This window comes from Conger conger, chromosome 12 (assembly GCF_963514075.1).
Source record: "Conger conger chromosome 12, fConCon1.1, whole genome shotgun sequence".
Classification (NCBI taxonomy): Eukaryota; Metazoa; Chordata; class Actinopteri; order Anguilliformes; family Congridae; genus Conger; species Conger conger.
In genome coordinates, this window is record NC_083771.1 from 31,122,132 (window position 1) to 31,141,046 (window position 18,915).

An 18,915-nucleotide genomic window follows, 5' to 3' on the forward strand; every position below is an offset into this window, starting at 1 on the left:
GTTAGCTTTTTGCCTTTTTGTTTCTATAGGAAGAAGCGCTCTTACATCTGCCCATTTCTCTGTACAGTCATGCTGTCATTATGCTTTCATTTCATTTCCCGGGCTCAGCAAGCTGTCCTCGGCTCCAGGAATGTACTCGATGGATGCAGCTGAGTGCTACTGCTTACCTGCTGTGGCCAGACGTCAGAGCTCTGCTTCTAAAGCTACACGCTATTTCATTCATTCATTTTTTGTTAAATTCACCAAAAATATCAAGAAACAAGAGAACATACTGTTGGGAAATGGAAGAAAGCCCAAAGCCCTTTACAATGAATGCCTCTCATTTACCCATTCACACACACTCACACACCAACGGCAGCAATTGGGGGTTAGGTGTCTTGCTCAGGGACACTTCAACACACCCAGGGCAGGCGATCAGACCGGAAACTCTCTGACCTCTCTTAGCTCCTGAGCTAATGTTCCCTCGTTCAAAAGAAAGTACACTTTATGCTCGTGAGTTTAATCACATAATTTTGATATGGAGTTACAGTTTATTCTGTACAATTTTTCCTCTAGTCAGACTTGAAAATACCAACCACAAAATGTGAAAATGTTCTTGTATAATTAGTAACACCTAAGTCCTAATTATGAGAGAAAAGTTAAAATCCTATTGATCATCTGTCCAGCACGTTTACAACACCTGAACTACTGTATAATAAACCTACAATATGACATCTCACAGTACCTTTGAAAACAATTCACCTCTTCCATATGACAGCAAACAAGACAGTTTTACAGCAGTAAACAGTACAGATTCATAATAAAAGCAAGGCGTACACAACTTGAAAGCTTTCTTCAGTAAAAGCTTCAGCAGAAATGGATCAAATATTTACAGGCTAAATCTGCACTTTGTCACTGATTACTGAGGAAGCAGGAATTATAGCACCCAAAGCATGTCAGTCCAGGGAATCAGACATAAAAAGGTACAAATGGACACTTCAAAGCCCAGGAACATGCCTGATCAAGTGCTCTTATGCTAAATGTAAATATAATTGACATTATCCTCATACATCACATACCACTCTCTCATATTAATATAGCAGGGACAGGTAACCTTGGTGTGGCAGATTTTGTTTTCCAGCTGATTTTGTATTAAATAAATTATACATTTATTTTGTGTCACATGTTTATTTGAACAATTATTTATCATTTATTTACATTTACATTTTAGTCATTTGGCAGACGCTTTTAATCCAAAGCGACTTACAAGTGCATAGGTTCTACCACAAGTCAAAGCATCACATCCAGAACTAGAAAAATACACCTGGACTGCTGTTCTAAACATATAGTCGTCATCATAAGTGCAATTTTTTTTTTTTTTTTTTTTTTTTTTTTTTTGGGGGGCGGGGGGGGGGTTAGACAGGGATAGGGGTATCAGAAGGGGGGGGCGGGGTAAATCAGGAGGGGGGACTAAGGTAGAGTTTGAAGAGGTGTGTTTTGAGTCTGCGTCGAAATAGGGGGAGGGATTCTGCTGTCCTGACAGTGGTAGGCAAATCATTCCACCACTGCGGAACCAGAACGGAAAACAGGCGTGAACGTGCAGCTCGACCGCCAGGTGCCCGTAGAGAGGGAACCGTAAGGCGACCAGAGCTGGCAGACCGGAGTGGTCTAGCTGGGGAGTAGGGAGTGATCAGGGATTGTATGTAATGTGGGGCAGTCCCCTTAGCAGCCTGAAATGCCAACACTAGGGCCTTGAATCGGATGCGTGCGGCAATAGGAAGCCAGTGGAGGCCAATGAGAAGCGGGGTGACATGAGCCGACCTGGGCTGACTGGTGATCAAGCGGGCTGCAGCATTCTGGACCAGCTGGAGGGGCTTGATGGCGCACGCTGGGAGACCGGCTAGGAGGGAGTTGCAGTAATCCAGGCGGGAAATGACAAGCGCCTGGACTAGGAGCTGGGTGGCTTTCTCCGTCAGGAGATGACGGATGCGGCGTATATTAAACAGAAAGAACATAAACAGGAAAATACCTCTCATCCACAGTTTGTAAAATTAAAGATGATTGGGGTGAAAATTGTACATTGAAAAGATGACAATTTCCAGGTTGGAAAAACAGGGCCAGATTATTACAAATGAGAAGGGGTGATGGATCCACTGACAGAAGACTGTGAAAAGCAACACAGCAAGGGAAAGAGTGAGAGACAGAGAGAAAGAGGAAGAGAACAGTAGGGAAGGATCAATGGGAAAAGAGTGTGTGAGTGAGATGTTTTTGCTAAACACTGAAGACAATTGAGTTTGAGGTCAAAAGATGTACAGATCTGAATTTCAGCTTTTATTTCCAGGTATTTTTATCTAGATTTGTTAAACAACTTAAACAACTCACCTTTTGTATCAGACCACCCAATTTTTAGGTGAGCAAAAGTATTGCAACATATGACTGACAGGTGTTTCTTGTTGCCCAGATGTATCCAGATGTATCCTGTTCGATTGATTGGTTAAACAATAAATAGCTCAGAATGTCTGCTCTTGGTTTTAGCCTTGGGTTTTGCGAGTGAAGACTGCATTTTTGTTTGAAAAGATAAACCAACATGAAGATCAGAGAGCTGTCTTTTGGGGAAAAAAGCAAGCCATTTTGAAGCTTAGAAAAGAGGGGAAGTCATTGGGCATAGCTTGTACAACAACTTGGAATGTCTTGAAAAAGAAAGAAACTGCTGGCATACTGAGCAACAGAAATCGAACAGGTCGACCAAGGAAAACAACAGCAGTTGATGGCAGAAACACTGTGAGAACTGTCAAGAAAAACCCCAAAATATCAGTCAGTGACATCTCAAACAATCTCCACAGGGCAGGGGTGCAGGTATCTCCATCAATCGTTCAAAGAAGACTTAGAGAGCAGCAATATAGAGGCTCGATATAGAGGCTCTACCACAACATGCAAACCACTCCTCAGTAGTAAGAATCGGAAGGCGAGATTTCAATTTGCAAAGAATGAGCCACAAAAGTTTTATGGACTGATGAGACCAAGATTAACCTCTACCAAAATGACGGTGAAGTTAATTTGTGAAGCATAGTGAGGGAAGTGTCATATCTTGGGATTGCATGGCTGCTTCTGGAGTGGGCTCACTAATCTTTGTTGGTGATGTAACTCATGATGGTAGCAGCAGGATGTATTCAGAAGTCTACAAAAACCAACTTACAGAGAAATGTGTCAAAGGCTTGATGCAGTTATTGCAAGCAAGGAATATGCTACCAAATATTACTTTTATTTACTTTATTTACTTTTATTTACTTGTAAATCGCTTTGGATTAAAAGCGTCGCCAAATTACAAAAATGTAAAAAAAAAAAAATGTAAATTTACTTAAATACTCTCCGTTCCAATACTTTTACTCACCTAAGAATATGGTGCTCTGATACTGAACGTGCTATGTTCTAAGTAGTTTAACACATCTAGGTGTAAATACCAGGATATAAAAGCTTAAATTCTGAACCCTTGTCTTATGTTCATCTTTTTATCTTAACCCCAAATGTATTCAGTGTATTGCAAAAACAAAGGAATTGGCCTTGCTGTTCCAATACTTTTGGAGATATATACATACTCAATGAGCACTTTATTAGGTATTTATCAGACTTATTTTTTAAACTTCTGCTGCTCTAGCCTATCCACTAAGACGTTTGACATATTGTACGTTCAGAGATGCTCTTCTGCATACCACTGTAGTAATGCGTGGTTATTTGCGTTACTGTCACCTTCCTGTCAACAGTCTGGCCTTTCTCCTCTGACCTCTGTCATTAATAACGCATTTATGCCTGCAGAACTGCTCCTCACTGGATATTTTTCGTTATTCACACAATTATCTGCAAACTCTAGAGACTGTTGTGTGTGAAAATCCCAGGAGATCAGCAATTTCTGAGATACTCAAACCACCCTGTCTGGCACCAACAATCATTTTATGGTCAAAGTCACTTAAATCACATTTCTTCCTCATTCTGACATTTGGTCTGAAAAACAGCTGAACCTCTTTATCACGTCTGCATGCTTTTAGTTGCTGCCACATGATTGGCTGATTAAATATTTGCATGAACAAGCTGGTGTACTGGTCTAACTAATGAAGTGATCACTGCGTTTAAAAATAAATAAATATTCAAATAGGCCCTGGTCCTTATCTTTGTTGTATAGGTAGCATTTGAATTTGTACTTACCTCTAGGGTCTTTCAGCGCACTTATCCCTGGTTATGGGTATGCACTTTGTTGTACGTCGCTCTGGATAAGAGCGTCTGCCAAATGCCATTAATGTAATGTAATGTAATGTAATGTATATAGCGAGATTGATCGATGGAGAGAGAGAGAGGTAAGGAAATAACAAGAGTATATGTGTGTATGTCCGTATGAGATTGAGAGAAAGAGAATGAGAACAGATTAAATGACAGTTGAAAGTCAAGATTGTCAAAATACATTTCCTTGACACACACCCACACACACACACACACACACACACACACAAGCACACATACACACTCATTTGCAGTACCCATTCAGGGGACAGTTTTTCCCTTGCTCTTGCTCTCTCTCTCCAAGCTTCAGTCTTCAATGAGCTCTGATTACCTCAGCTGGAGTTTTGCCCCTGTGGTGAAATCGACAAGCAGAGTGTACTGTAAGCCCCCCCCCCCCCCCAACAAAAAAACCCCGCATCCACAGGTAGACATGCTGCCCCCCCCTCCCCCATCCAAACTCATCTTTTTCCTCTCATTACAGGGCACAGAAAAATAGGCGTACGGCTGGCTACAGGACCATAAAGAGGTAGCCGTTGATTCGCACTCAATGGGACATTGTGCTCTGATATGAAGTCCCTTCCAGCCTCTCATATACCATATCATGCTGTGTTATATTTATAAAAAGCCCTCATTGAGAGAGAAGGGGGATGAAATTAAATCCTCCTCTTTCCTCCCTGTCCCCTTTTAATCCTGACCATCGCACGCACAGATAATTTCAGAACTGTTTTGGCCACAGATATGACAATATGTCTAATTTAGCTTGAAACTGGAATGGAAGAACTATGTAGTACAGGGAAATTACCATTTCATGCCCAGTTCTCTAAGCAGTATCCTATGCTGCCAATCTACAAAAACATTAGCTAGACGCTTAAAAAGGGTACAATCACACATTGGAATCAAATCCCGGGTTTGAAGAGCAGTCCCACAATCATTATAGTACACTGCTGCATAATTTAAAGGGAAAGTTCAGTTTTTCTGAGTTTTTTCAGTTTTACTGTGTTTCCAATTGCAGCAGGAAACATTTTTATGCAAAGAATGATATTTTAGACACTTAAAAATATTTATGATAACCTGCTGGCTACACAATGGCTGGTTTAGAGGCATTCTGAAGTTCTGTAGTCTAAAGCAAAAAAATAAACTTCAAGTAGTTGCAAAGTTTCCGCACAATGTTATGCCTCCAGAGTCTAGAAATAGTATATTACCTGATTATTCTTCAAACATCATGTTTCATCTTATCTCCAAGGTGCATGCAGCATGATGCCACCAGGAACTGTGGCACAGCTTCCCATGTCAGTGTAACACTGAGAGACGGGAGAGATGCCGCAAAACAACTCTACAGAAGTACGATATTGCATCTTTCAGAATTCTGCATATTTAAAATTCAGACCATGAAAATGAGAGTTTTTCACAACTGCTCACACCCATTTACAAAAACTAGAAACACAAAATACAAAACGTCACACTGCTCTGGCCAAACCTCAAGCTTTTAAGGCGAAATGAAACACTTTACTCAAAAACATGCGATCTTCCATCTAAATTAAACTTTGCCCTCTGAAATCACACAGAAAACTAAATTGAAAACTCAACTGTAAAAGCTGTTAATGAATCAGCAACCATATGCTTTTCCATACAACTAGATACTACTTTAATCTGCATACATGTGTATGTACAAGTGTTACACTAAAACAGTTTACAGTGAACATTCACAACATTTATTTATATTTTACAGCAGTGAACAAAAGTCGGGGAGACTAGGAAAAATAATTCCAAACTATTCAACTAAAATAAGGGATATACTATACAGACAAAATGATAAAGCATTCTGCCTCTGGGCTGGGTCAGGCCATCACAGGCAATGTTAGCCCTGGCCAGGCAGAGGGGGAACTAACCCTTGGCATGCCTTAAGTACCAAGAGCAAATTCCAAGGTAATGTCTCCACAAACCTCGTTCATTGCCTGGAGACGGTTTTTCTGCTCATATGGATTCTTTCATGTTCCATCGCAACACTGTGGAAAAACTGTGGGGTTTAGGAATGGGAAATCATCAGCACAGAAAGTGTGATCATCAGCTGCTCGGGGGAAACTGACATTGTCTTAAAGAGCAATGTAGCTTCACTGCTCTGGGGCTCTGGTGCTCTCTGCTCTTGTTGAAATGTATTAACCCGAGCAGCAGAAGACTTAATAAGTCTAAAAAAATCAGTCTAATAAATACCCAATAAAGTGCTCACTGACCCATTAGGAAAAGTAGGCCATCACTATGTTCACACACTATGTGCATTACACAGGGAGATATGGAAATTATGGATTGCACCGGAGTTTTATGATAATGCGGAGGGGGGAAGGGAGAGAGAGAGAGTGAAACTGAAAAATAAACAAAAGGTCTTCGGCTGTGACCCTCACGGGATCTGGACTAAAAATAATGAACTAAACTAAAAACTAAAAGAAAGTAACCCGACTCGCATGCAGCTTTCAGCTGGCTGGCTTTTCGAAAATCTGGTGTCTTCAAACGCAGCTCTCTCTTTCCACAGATGTGTCGGTTCCCCAAGCTCAAGCACCCACTGTGGGAAGAAGCACACATTTTAAAAGCCTTGACTGACTCCCAACATAGTCCAGGTGTGTGCCTACTTAACCAGTAGGCATGGTCTTCGGATTGCCCTGCTTCCTTCCTGCAAACTGTGCCCTTGCCACTGTAGACAAAAATAGAAAACATCTAAGTTAAAACTAAAGTAACCTTTGAAGTCAAGGAAGTAAGGTAAGTTAAAAGCAAAAAAGAAAAAGAAAAAGAAAAAGAAAGCAAAGCACGATAAAGAAAGGAGTGGCTGTGGTGAGACTGAAATAAGGAAGTAATAAATGATGAGGGTTTAGCTCACCGGGCGGCATGGGTGGTGCAGTGGGTAGCACTGCTGCCTCACAGCAAGGAGGTCCTAGGTTCGAATCCTGGTCGGCTGGGGCCTCTCTGTGTGGTGTGTCCAAAGACATGCGGGTTAGGCTGATTGGAGAGTCTAAATTGCCCGTGGGTATGAGTGTATGAGTGTATGAGTGTGTGAGTGAATAGTGTGTGTGCCCTGCGATGGACTGGCGACCTGTCCAGGATGTATTCCTGCCTTTCACCCAATGTATGCTGGGATATGCTCCAGGCCCCCTGTGACCCTGTTCAGGATAAACAGGTTAAGATAATGGATGGATGGATGGATGGATGGATGGTTTAGCTCACTGTGTCCATTGGCCCTTTCAGAGGCCTAGTTTCCTTTATTTGGAGCTTTAGACAAAATACGATGTGAGACAAAACATTTGAATTATTATTTTTAATTAATTAAAAATGTTATCAAACACCTATATGACCCTTGTAAAAAAAGTAATTCAATTTAGACTCAGTCAATTCAAGGAATTCATTGAAATCAAGTTTACTTTATTCACAATTCAACAAAATTATCATTGAATATTATAATCATATTCAATGCTTCAATTGCATTTCGTTTGAAGATTTTTCCATTTTTCTCCCAATTTGGTAGCCAATTATACCCCATCTAATCCAATTAGTGTTAACTGGGGGATACACCGCCCACGCCCCGTCCCTCGGCAGCCCGAAGGGATCTGGTGATCCGAGAACAACACGCATTCTTCCAGCCGTCTCATCTCAAGCTCACTCACACAGCCATTAACCCTGCATTAGCTCCAGGGTAGGATTGTCTTCTGCTTAGTCTAATCAACTGTACATCGCTCTGGATAAGAGCGTCTCCCAAATGCCGTTAATGTAATGATGTCATGTAAATGTAATCATCGCGAACCAGTGACCCCTGCTGGCTGGCGACGGCGGTCGCGATGAGCATTGTAACTTCAGCATGATTGGACATTCCATGCTGGAGAGAAATAGGAGAAAAGGAAAACCCAATAATAAATAATTATTGGATTTCTGAATAATTATTTTCACTTTCTAAAATTTGGAATTCCCAGTCATATTAGTTGGCCATCTCATTTCCTGCAACCCTCTCTGCCAATTTGGGAGACTGAACGAAAGAGCCGGCTGGCTGCAGCTCTTTCTCATTCTTTGGTCCACCAGCTGAGCTGTGCAGTCGAGCCAGTCGTAGAAAAAGCCCCCTAATGCGCAGCTAGTGCAGGCAGGCTGTGTACCACAGTGAGACTACTGGGCTACTAAGCCACGTCTCAGGCCTGTTTGAGTGCTTACTTACATTTTCTTTTACTTCCGGAAAGTACCTGGCCCACCTGCTTTCAGATTAAACGTGATGAAGAACTGACACAGGAAAAAAATAGACTCAAATTTGTATTTGTAAGTATGAACATCCAGATGTTATTGTTCCTTGGACAATGTTACACCTGTGGCATCAGTGGAATTTATTTTCAATGTGTCATTTAACTTTCTCAGATACATATGACATATGATATTAATGTCTTTTTCATATTGTTTTTGACCCATAGCCCTCTATTAAATCAACAGGTGCCCTTATCTTTGACTGAAAATGTAATTATTAGTGTTTGTTTTCTTAACAGTTCCAGTTTTGGAAGGAGAATGGTCTCTATAAGAATTTGCTTTGAAAAGAAAAACAGCATTTATTTGCGTTCTGTTTTGGAATCCATACTTTTATAAAATATTGTTTTATCAAAAGTGAGAATGTCTGTGCAGACGGTGGTGGCAGAGAGTTAATATTTGTGTTTTATGTCTTTAATCTGTTTTCTGTCATTGTCTTTGTACCAGTAATTTAGCAGCACAATTTTGAAAATAAATTGTAATGAAAATCTGCCTGCATTAAAAAAAAAGATGGATAAAGCTTGCACAGCATATGGCTGCCTAAGGAACAGTCTGCATGCAGCTATGCCATCACCATGGCCCTACTATACTATACTGTAGGTTGGTTTGTCATCTTCACTGTTATTATCATTATTATCTCGTATTATTTTACGGTTTCATTTTAATTGCTAATTAAATCTCTCGCCAACTCTCTGAATAGATTCTGTCCAATTTCCGTTTGCTTTGCCAATATAATAGCAAGTATACTATTGATACCAGTTAAGCTTAACCCAATTGGATTGAGGCAATGCAGTGGAGCTGGGAAGCATTGGGACCTTGTAGAGAACAGATCTCCGGTGTGCGAGGAACGGACAGCCAGAGACGCTCTGCTGTGGTGCCATGGCGACACGGCCTAGCTGCCACTGCAGATAAAGCTGCCAGGCCCCTCTGCGTTGGGCAGGTGATAAAGGGGTCGTTTATTAAAATGACCCAGCTCATTTTCACAAAATGGGAGCCTCGATAGAAAAGGGAACCTTCCCAAAAAACAAACCCCCAACCACGTCCCCAACCTCCGAAATTCACCCTCACAATCTTCAGCAATACCAGCCAATTAAATTCCAGTAATGGAGCCCACATCAGGTGCTGAGACAAGATAGTGTCTCAGGAAAGTCACGGCAATGAAAAGCCTGACCCCTGCCATCACTCTTATCCAAAGAGCTATTTTGGGAAAATCAGGGACTGAATATCACACTCAGCCATGCCAAAAATAAGAAAAAAAGAAAAAAACTGACAAGAAAAGTCTAGTTGCACTTGACACATTATTTTTTGTTTTAATGAAGGGTGGCTAATTCTTGTATCTAAAATGTCTTTCTGAAAAATATTATTATTTGTGCATATACAGTATGAGAACTGTGTTATTATAGTATTATTGCTGAGCTCCTTGAAGTTCACTTTCAATTTACCATCAATTCCTTCCAGAAGATTCTAATCAGTCAGCATTCAGTTAACCTCAGCTCTACACAGGACCAGACGCGGGAAACAAACCCCTTCTTTGGAGATGCCTGTTGCACCACTGCAGGCTAATTACCATGACAATACAGGAAAGCAGCAATAAGCACTCTCTAGGTACTAGGTCAATCTTATCTTTTTGCATTAAATGATTAAAGCCAGCATGCCCTGTTTAGAAATGATCTTGGTCCCACCTGATCCATAAGACATGTATAGACAGGGGGAAGGTATAAAGGAAATTCATGGACTACAGATGGTAATTAGCTTCTAAATTAAAGCCTTTCCTTTGTTGCTAACTTGTTGCTTATTAAAATTGCACTTTATTGTACGTCGCTCTGGATAGGAGCGTCTGCCAAGTGACTGTAATATAATGTAATGTACTGTAATGTAAATAAATACATTTCTATTTATTACACCAAGATGTTTTACCTGCAGTACATGCACAGTTTTGTTCTGCAAGCAAGGATAGATAGAATATTGTTAGAAACTGCCTTTAGCAGACAAATCATTTATTCATTTTTTACAGAAAAGAATGTGGGTGAATTTTGTGAGGTGTATGTAAAACTAATTTTACGTGAGAGCAGAGTAAAGAGATATCCAGGGGAAAGAACACATGGTCTGCCAAGGCCCTTACGTCGTCCTCCTTTGAACTTCAGAGAAGTGTGAATCTGCGGGGGTCTGAGGAGCCTGAATCAAAGAGTTTGGTTCTTTTTTTTTTCTCATAAGGCTTCTCGAGCTTAGGAGGAGAGTACCATATGGATTTGGTATTAAATGTAAAGGTCGACTCTATTGTTGTTGTTTGCAGTTTAGCCAGTTTTCAACAAGAGACAGTCTGGTGCTTGAGTCGTTTTACAGTGCAGTAGCCTAGGGGCACCACATTTGTTCACCACATTGTGGATGGACAGATGGATAGACGGGCAGATGGACAAGGGCTGAAACAAAAATGAAACACACCTTAGAGCCACACACACGCACACACACACACACACACACAATACACATATATATATATATTTATATACACATCGTTTATATAAAAAGAAAGAAATGCCAGCCTTTAAATGTGCCAAATGAAATGAATCTGTCTGAAGCCCCCAGTCCTCAGAAATTCGATTGTCTGTGACCAGACCACAAATGCAGTTATTTATTTATTTATGAATTAGATAATCCGACCCCTCAGGTAGGGGCAGTCAGTCAAGCAGAAACATTGGCTTGTCATTAAGATCATTTCAAGACATAGGCCCTCTGCCCCCCATTACTGCACCTTCCCCCGCCTTCCCGACTCCAGCTTCCCTTGACCAATCATACTGGCCCATGGGCATAGCAGGTGACATGTGAAAGAGAACCTCTGTTCCTCAGATTCTTATAACACTGGGTGGTCCTACAGTTGGTTCAGCAGCAACTTCTTCAGGACCCAAGGGGAAAGGAGGAAAGTACATTATATGTAGTTTGCCAATTCCCCATCCTATTGTTGGCATCCACCTCGCTATAAGGAAGGGGGGCATATGACCTTAAAACAGACATCAACAGCTATGTTTCTTGGAATGAATTGCCCACAGACACTGTTGTTTCAATGCTGTGAACAGTATTGATTGGTGCTCCATGAAAGACTCAACCCTCTCAACATAGGCTACATCTATCAAATATAACTTTAAATAAGTGAAAACAAGCACACAAAAGGCCTGCTCTTATCAATCTTACTCATATATACTAGTGGACAATGGCCCACAGGTTTTTTGGAACTACAAGCACATAATCTGTACAGTTTTTCTTTTGTTTTTTTTTTTGCTTGGGACTTGAAATTGCATGATTCCTGCTGCAAAGATTCTCTCAGTGCATCTTCGAGATCTTCACTGGTGTCGCCAACGGTCTACGTCCTGCCTGACCGCGGCCACTCTTGCACATGCGTAGCGTGGTGCCGGGAAAGGAAATAGAGATGCTGTCCACCAGGTGGCAGCACTGGCCCTTCGTGCAGGTATGGCCACGGAAGTGATTCACTGCAATCACTGCAGCTGCGGCCATTTACCTCATTATGGGGTTATGTAAGGGGCCTGGTATTCAGACTAAGAGACAGTTGGGTTTCGGAAGTTTATCAGTGGAGGCTGCTGCAGGGGCACATGCTGATGATGTGTTTTTATCATTTCTCTTTTGCTTTATGGTTTCTTACATTCACAACATTTCTGGTTGCTAGATTGGCCTTCTTTTTATTTGAGTAAGCTGTTTGGTGCATTTTGTTAAATAAAAGACAACCCTTATTTTTTGTTTTTATCTCATCTTTGTCTACCTAGTGACCAGTGGCCACCCCCGGCTCAGCCACACACACACACCCACAAACTCACAAAAGCATTTCCTCTCTCTTCATCATCCTGATAACCATCTAGTTTTCTAGTTTCTCACGAAAGAAAATGAGAGAGACTCAAGGTTCCAGGGTATTTGTTTGGAGCACAGGTGAGTGTGCTCATTAAGGATTTGTCTATTCCACTCTGCCAGCCCTCTAACTCAAGGCCAAGGAAAAGTTGACTGGTCTGTTCATTCAGACGATATAGCATGTGAACCCACACGAACACACATGCACACACAAACACACATGCACACGACAACACGTCATAGCACGAAACAGTAAGACTCAAAGCCTTTTAAAGGAAAAAAAATAGTTAGTATGAAACCCAGACATCCTCAGTCAATATTATTAAATATTTATTTTACCATAATGAGGCGGAAGAGACCTGGCTGGTGCTATCAATACACAGTAAGCCGACTACACCAACAAATACAAATGGCGGAGGAGAAGAAGCACCAGACAGAGACAGAGGTCAGAGGGAATAGAGAATGTGGCAGGAAACAAGGGATAGAAGAAGCGAAAGAAAGATTTGTCTACAGTTCTGAGGGGATGTGGTCTTACCTGCAGCCCCATCTCTCATTCTTCATTTCCCCTCACAGGAAACCCACAACAGCTCTGAATGAAAACCCATGCCATTTTGAGGGTAAATATGCAATAATATTGTCATCATGATTTTGGGTTTCTAATATTGACAACAAGAAACACCTATACAACATATTACTGGAGGCAAAATTTGCCTCTAATATGGTTTCTCACGATTCCAGATATAAATAATCCGTCACGCGATTCATGAATATGATATGATATGTTAATGAGTATATTATGTGAGAAGGGTTTGAAGACAATGATGTACTTTGCATAATATGAAGGAAAATAATGGTGCTATTATTATTAATTTATTATTTATAATAATCATCATCATAACAATAATACACTTTTAAAAAGTGTAAGAGATAGAGATCTTTCAAAAATTCAGAGATAAGACTTTGCCAGTCTCAGATCTTCAGGTAGACTGTCCCAGAGCAGAGGACCCCAGAGCCTTGTTGGTTCTTCCTGTCCCTATTCGCTTTTCTTCTGTTCTTCTGTTCTTCTGTTCTTCTGTTCTTCTGGGTGTCTCTCTACATTACATTACAGGTATTTGGCAGACGCTTTTATCCAGACTGACGTACAGTTGATTAGACTAAGCAGAAAACAATCCTCCCTGAGAGGCCGACTATTCGTCCAGACAAATGAATGATCAGAAAAGCTTATTTTTCTATTAAAACAGAGTGTAAAGTAAGCAGAGTATGAAATGTAAAGAAAATGTACCTTCACATGTGTTTTATTCACGCAGTGAGCATTTTATTAGGTATTTTTTGTAAACATTTTTAGACTTATTGGTCTTCTGCTGTTGTACTCTATCCACTTAGAGGTTTGACACGTTGTTTGTTCAGAGATGCTCTTATGCATGCCACTGTTGTAATGCGTGGTTATTCGTGTTATTGTCACCTTCGATCAGTCTGGTCCTCATCTGACCTCTCTCATTAACAACACGTATTTACCCACAGAACAGCTGCTCACTGAGTGTTTTTCGCACCATTCACTGCAAACTCTAGAGACTGTTGTGCGTGAAAATCACAGAAGATCAGCAGCTTCTGAGATACTCAAACCACACTGTCTGGCACCAACAATCATTCCATGTTGTGCTAGCAGTGGCTAGCTTTGGTTTATTCAATCACCATTCACCATTACCGTTTAGCTAAGGTTAACTACCCCGTAACTCTGCTGCATATTGTTTTTGCTATCGGATAAGTCAGTTGAGCATTTTGACATACTTTTGGCATCCAATGTTATCAGGAAACCCCTGGTCAATTGCAGCCATCTGTCTGACTGCAGAAGACCCACAGCTGGGATGGAACACTCAGTAGATCTCAGAGGACGTGTTCACCTGTTTGAATTGATGAAGGGTCTCACAGCCAGAGGGCAATCCAGCAGTTACGATGGGAGATTCCAGACAGGCAAACAGAGATGCTACAGCCGCTTGGAGCTACACTTCCCCCATGAGCCTCAGCACTGAGGCTCACAAAATAAATAAAGTAAACACTGAGCAGCACTACAGCCTTTATTACGCATTTTAGATTCCACAAAACCTGCAGACGCACAGCCCTGTAAATCAAGCACAAAATGACCCACTAAAAACACCATCATCCGGTGCAAAGTACAAAGGTTACTTCCAAAATCAAAACAAAAAAATGCAATGCAGTGCAAAATGCAAATGTGTGAAGCAAACACACACACACACATGCAAGTAAGCTGACACACAAGCGCAAAAACACAACCCGTTTCTTCTGACATTGCTATTTTCTATGTGCAGGAAATGGGCACTCAGGAAGGGAAGGAGAGCGGGAGAACATGGGACACTTCCTTTAATTAGTTTTTGCTGCATCTTCTTCAGTCATAAGATGGGCAACAACAGGAGTGAGAGAGGGAGAAGTGGTGGAATGTGTAAGTGTTTTTTTGGGGAAGGGGGGTGGTCACAGCATTGTACATGTACGTGTATGCTGTGCATTGGTATTCCTATGAGCAACACAAATATACTGAGATGCAATTACACTGGAGCAAGAGAGAGAGACATAGAGAGAGAGAGAGACAGAGAGAGAACAAGGTTATACATTATAATGATGGTCACAATCTTTTATGCAGGCCTTGTTTCAATCGCAGACATTAAATCAATGTTGCCTAGCATTCTTGCAGTAACATTTATGGCCAGAATGAAAGCAGAACACTTGTGTTAATTAAATGACTGTGAAAACAAAGGAAGCAGAAAGGTGCAGAGATATCAAAATCAGGGAAAAATTTGCAGTATAGTGTGCAATGTCTGTTTTATTCAAACGGAGCATTGTGTCCAAGTCAAAATATGTAGCCGTTTTAACAATGGGAAAAAACACTGCCAACAAGAATCACGGTAAACAAAATGTTGAATGGGTGCTGTAATAGAGCACTTCAAAGAAAGTGTCATAGTTTTCCATAATCAGGAGTTTTGGATGGATAAGGAAGACTGACCTGAATGCCAAATTAATTAATTAATTAATTTTACCAGTATTTCTTTTTCCTTCTCTTTTTTATAGGGGTAACTCAGGAGGTAAGTCAGAGGGTTGCCTCTTTGATCCTCTGCCCTGGGTGTGTCAAAGTGTCCCTGAGCAAGACACCTAATCCAATTACTTCCAATCAGCTGATTGGTGCCAAATTAATTGTAAATGCTGAATACATAATTTGTTGTTATATATTTAACCCTTTAAGTTCAATGTAAAAGGCTTTTTTTCCCCATTTGTACTGCTTTTAAATAAAGCCTTAAAACACACACCAGACACTTGGGTGATGACAGTATTTACATAAACATAAAAAATGTTTGACAGCAACAGGCCATTCAGCCCTTGGCTGGTCATTTAGAAAAATAACAATAATGAATTAATTATTCTTCCTCAGAGTGAACATTTCTCTGAGCCCAGTGTTCTCCACCATCTTTTATTTCGGTTTAGTGCCTGAAGTTGTCTGGGTAAGGAGTCTCATATAATTTATCTATCCTGGTTGGAGAGCACATATTGGATCCTCCTTTTTTTATACCTAAAACTATGTACCTACTCTACCACAAATGTGCGTTTTTCAGACATGAGCAGTTTTGGGAACGTGATCTAATGTTTTAATGCTTTAAGTTTTTGTTAATTAGAAGGCTATTCAAACTGCCTCAGTAAATTTGGTAGCCTATTGTTTAATGTCAATTATGTTGAAGAAACTGCAAGTTGTTAGTCTCCGTTGCTGTCATTTTGATTCCATATTGAATCACAACTGAAGAGAAGGAAGTAACTCTTTAAAGTTAGTCATGAAAATTCTCCTCACGTCATGTTTTGGGAAACGCACATGAAATTGTCAAGAGCTGTCTTGAAATTGTGTGTGAAGTATGTTGTGCATTTCCAAGACACGTCGCTGTGGGAAACCTCACCCCATGTGGATAATATTTCTTGTTCCAAGAACAAGGGATGCAGTGCATCAGACCTATGCTTGGTATAATTCGGAGAGGAGATGTGGCATAAACCGAACACTTGGTAAATTTATTACACAACTTTTACAAATACCATTTACGGTGTAAACTGACTTATAATGAAACATTTATGATACATTCCCCTCACAATATAAAGCTCTTGCATTGAGAATGTGGAAACAATGAAATATAACTGTATTTTTGTCCTGTTATTTCCCACAGTAGTTTGCACACTTTAAAGAGTATTGGTTCTTTTGTTTTAAAGAAAATCAGTTTCCATTTTATTGCCCATTTGATCACTAATCTCCCTGGTAGGAAAAAGAAATAAAAAAAGAAGTGTGCATGTGTCATCCAATACAAGATGCTGAAGCAAATCGGTTGGGTTGCTCCCTAGAAAAAAATATGAAGCCGTTTCAAACACTGGTTTCAAACGTTCCCTATCTGGAGTTGCTCACTGGGACAGGCTCAGACCGGCTCACCATCAAATTCAAGCATGGGTTGAGCCCATACTAAAGGAGGAAAAAAAGCAACCTGAACACATAGTATAGAATAGATACAATTAGTTAAAATGCTACCTCATTAACTACTACCTCTCATTTGAAACACAGCATTTAATTATCTGAATAATATCAATAATGGTAACGTTACCATCAAATTTAATTTCAGCTTCTGAACAATTTATTCAGCTCATATGCATTAGTAGAAAACTCAATGGACTTAGCGCAATTTAAGCATAGCAAAACTGTAGCATTTTTATTACGCATGCAGAGACCATTGTGCTCAGAGCATTGTGCTTCGGCAGTTCTTGAGATTTAATGACCAAAAAGGTTGACATTTTACAAAAAATAAAAATGTATTGTGTGACCCCATTTTGTGAGCATTTCAGTACATTCCCAAAATATATTATTATTATTCATATGCGCATGTTACATAGTATGCTTATAAATAAGGAGCAAGCCTGCTTTTGAATAGTAAATCGCATGTGAAATTGTGGAATGTGTTTGATGGGGGTTGGGTATTTGACAAAAACTTAAATCAATGGACCTCAATGAATATATTAGTATGTGAAGATGTTATTATTGCCTTCTCGGAAAACTTCTGATACGTAGCTTAGAAAAAACAATGAAGAATTTTAGGCGATATTGTCATCAAATTTGAAAGGGGATTTGTCCAGTGTTTTGGTTGTGGCTCCATTGTGTTTCTAAGTGCCCCAGGCACCGCCACAATAATCTCTATCCACACAAATGCAGAAAGTAATTTCATTTTGAGCTTCTGTAACTGGTAATACGTAATACATAATACAACACTGGGATTATGCCTGTAGTCAAGAGGGTTCAAGATTAGTAAGCATTTTATTTTGGGTAAGTAATATTCAAGCGGGGCGGCACGGATGGTGCAGTGGGTAGCACTGCCGCCTCACAGCAAGGAGGTCCTGGGTTCGAATCCCCGTCGGCCGGGGCCTCTCTGTGCGGAGTTTGCATGTTCTCCCCGTGTCTGCGTGGGTTTCCTCCGGGAACTCCGGTTTCCTCCCACAGTCCAAAGACATGCAGGTTAGGCGGATTGGAGAGTCTAAATTGCCCACAGGTATGAATGTGTGAGTGAATGGTGTGTGTGCCCTGTGATGGACTGGCGACCTGTCCAGGGTGTATTCCTGCCTTTCGCCCAATGTATGCTGGGATAGGCTCCAGCCCCCCTGCGACCCTGTTCAGGATAAGCGGGTTAAGATAATGGATGGATGGATGGAATATTCAAGCGTGTTTTAAGAAAACGTATCTTTGTTAATAATGTACCATAAATCATCTACAGATCACTTGCGAAGGTTTAACTACTTTGGCAAATATTGTAATTATTTTATTGATGATCAATAACAAAGTTTATAAACTCTTAAAAACATTTTCTAATATTTTACTGTACATTAACTTGTTTGTTCAAGTTTTGTATTCTTCACAACATTTACACACAGGCTATCACTCATTAACTCATATTTTTTTAATGCTGGATAAATCATTTAGAAATAATGTTGATAATGTGCCATAAATCGTTGGTTTGGTCATTTGTGAAAGTTTAACTAGTACAATAGCCATTTTTGTCAATTGGAAATGTTTTGCTGATTATTAAAAAAGTTTATAAATGTCTAAATTGATAATATGGCTACATATAGTTGATCTTTTTTTTATGTATTTTTAAAGGTTTACAAAACATGTAACTCTCCATGAACATGCATTTGCTAAAATTGCACAAATTATTTACAAATAAAAAAGCATTAAAAAGCAAATCATACGTAAATGTTTAATTCACATAATAACAAATGTTTACTCATCATTCGCATATGATTTGTTCATGATTAACTCATGGTTTATACATGATTTACAAAATATTAACTACATAACAACAAATCCAGTTGTTATGGATTGCCAGTGGCATGGAAGTGTAGGTGGAATGGACTTAAACGTCTGATACAAAAACCTACAGATGAAATGTAAAACCTACAGATTAATTTGCCAAACACACTCAAACAATGATTGCTGTCTAACTGTGGGCTTTGATGCAC